Source organism: Haplochromis burtoni, unplaced genomic scaffold, assembly GCF_018398535.1.
Source record: "Haplochromis burtoni strain Fernald_Lab_line unplaced genomic scaffold, NCSU_Asbu1 Contig_4969, whole genome shotgun sequence".
Lineage (NCBI taxonomy): Eukaryota > Metazoa > Chordata > Actinopteri > Cichliformes > Cichlidae > Haplochromis > Haplochromis burtoni.
Window position 1 is genome coordinate 1 of NW_024587330.1, and position 2,746 is coordinate 2,746.

Consider the following 2,746-nt stretch of genomic DNA (forward strand, 5'->3'; position numbering starts at 1 on the left):
TGATGGACTGATAACTGCTAATAAAGCCCACTGATGGACTGATAACATGAATATTAAATGTCAGCTCCCTCCAAAATAAGAGCTTTTTTAAAAACTCAGACTGAGGTCTTATTTTGAAAGCCAGAGTTTGTTGAAGCCGTTTCCTGGAGGGGGACCCTGAACAATTAGAAAAAGCAGATTTAAAAACACTTCATCTGTGCGCATTAAACCGACATCATGCAGTTCATCTTCTCACCAGCAGAGGACCACAAATCACCATCAATGAAGAGTTCAAGGAGATGTTAGTGACATCAGAGCTGTACGTATTGATCTGATCAATATGGAAGTTCATGTTTCTTTGATTGGATCAGCTTTTAACAGCAGCTGTTTTTATAGAATAACAGAAACATGAGAGATGCTGAATGTCTTTTTTTATAAGATTTATTTTATTTTCATTTCATTTTCATTTAAATTGGGAAACAGACAAAAAAAAAACAACTTACAACCATGGCACAGAGCAAACATCTACAACTAACCACGACATGGCAGGCCATTGTGACCACAGAAGCACTCCCAGGTGCACACTCTTGTATCCATGCCTTTCAAGGATAACCTCAGACATCCGAAAACCAAACACACAAAGTAATAATAATAATAATAATAATAATAACAATAACAACAACATAATGACATTGGTAATTACAGAAAGAATTAGGACAAGGAACCCCCCCCCCCAAAAAAAACAACAACAAACAAACCAAGAGCTCAAAAAAGTGAGCAAAATGAAAAACAGAACACGTCATGAATCATGACATGAATCCTTCCCACCATCCCTTTACCTCTGTATGGCTCTGAATATCTTTAATATTTGATATACTGAGTACTATTGGATGTCCACTTATTAAGCCATGATGGAAACATCCCATTAAGAAAGAGAAATGAAACATTTGGATTCATTTTAATGAGCTCAGACTTGTTGAAAATGCAGAGGAGCTGGTTGTGACCTGAGCTTCAGAGAAACACCACATACTGATATTCACTGTGAAGCTTTGAGTGGAAAAAGACAGAAAAACAACATGTGGATCCTGGAATAACGGGAGCTTCCATCTTTAAGGACTGAAGAGGAAGAAGTTTACAAGGAATCATTTAGAACAGTTTCAAACATCAACTGATTGAATCCATGAATCTGAAAACGTGTTTCTGGGTGAAAGAGACAGACATGTACAGACTGAACTATCTGTTCAACAGTCAAGAGTGTTTCTCTAACAGGAGACACTCTTTACACTTCACTCAGCACAGACTCACTGAGGAATCAGGAGGATCAGACCATATTGAAAACCCAGGATAAAGAGGTTCAGTGAATGTGGCGTTGAAGGTGTGGAGGTGGATCAGAGTGTCAGAGGAGACTCTGTAGAAGGACAGAGTGCCAGCAGGACAGTCCACATACACTGCTACTCTGTTAGAGACAGACGAAGAGATGGATTGTTTTTTACTATTGTGCCAGACAGAATGAGCACCACCATTGCAGCACCTCACACTCCAGGACTGATCATTCCATCCAAACATACAGTCATCACTGTCTCCTTTCCTTCTGATGCTTCTGTAACTCACTGATATATAAACCTTTCCTCTCCACTCGACCTCCCAGTAACAGCGACCAGTCAGACCATCTCTACACAGCAGCTGAGGATGAGCATCAAATCTATCTGGATGATCAGGATATGACTGAACCTCCGCGCGTGCCACCTTCCTGTTGTTGTCAGACAGTTGGAGGTTTGTGTGAACTGTGTTTGTGTCGATTGTGAGTTGACAGGAATCTGATGAGAGAACAAACAGAATCCAGCTGCAGTTATTGATCCATCATCTGTTCATTGATCGACACTTTGATGATGACTCCTGACATCAGAAATGTGAATGAGTGATGTGACATGATGAAGATGGTTGAATGTGTGCTGCTCTGTTTTCATGAATCCCATTAAAAACACACTTACACTTCCTCAGACCTGGTGTCAGCCATCGTTCTCCAGAAGGCTCCACCCTGAAAGGAGGAGGGGGGTCAGACAAGCACAGCCTCTTTAGCATGCACACATGGACATTACATGGCTCTCATACACATACTGTTAGACACTGATAAAGGAACAGTCCAACATTTTCACAAATACACTTCAATCCATATGTGGATCAAACTGCTGATGATTTGCACTGATCCTGGATCTGTTGGTGCACCAGTGTGATGAATGAACTGTGACTGATTCAAACTGTCACATTCATTATTTATACATTCCTCTTCTGTTTAGCTGGAATTGACACCTCCCTGCCTGCTTTTTTTCTCCTATTGGTGTCAGTGTGGTTACTGTACATGACCTCTGACCTCTGAATGAGTGGAGCATTGTTTTCATGTGCGTTAATGCCACCTGAAACCTGTTTATGTTTTGATTTAACAGCAGATTTCTCCACATGCACACAGAGAAATTTCTGCCTCTGTCACATAAACAGTGGACCATATATTTGTTTTTGAATATTTCATGTTGAAACTATTAAGGGACCAGTGTATTTCCTCAGCAAAGACTCTGTATACTTTATATATTTTATTATTATTTTTTTACTATTTAATTTGTAAAAATGTACACACACACACACACACACACACACACACACGAAAATATTTAGTATACACATCCAGAAATGCATACACTATTATATATTGTACATATATTTATTAGTTTCAGATGTAGCCATTCTTGTATTTGCTGGTTTGTGTTGTTGT

At 39.4% G+C, this 2,746-nt stretch overlaps 1 long non-coding RNA gene across 1 annotated transcript; it reads right to left on the bottom strand.

Annotated features, from left to right (window-relative positions):
- Positions 1–1,110: 1,110 nt before the first annotated feature.
- Positions 1,111–2,649, bottom strand: LOC102299082. The gene is made up of 2 exons (XR_318243.3): positions 1,971–2,649; positions 1,111–1,796 (listed from the first exon to the last, which is right to left on the bottom strand). It is a non-coding gene; the product is annotated as an uncharacterized LOC102299082 (long non-coding RNA).
- Positions 2,650–2,746: the final 97 nt, after the last annotated feature.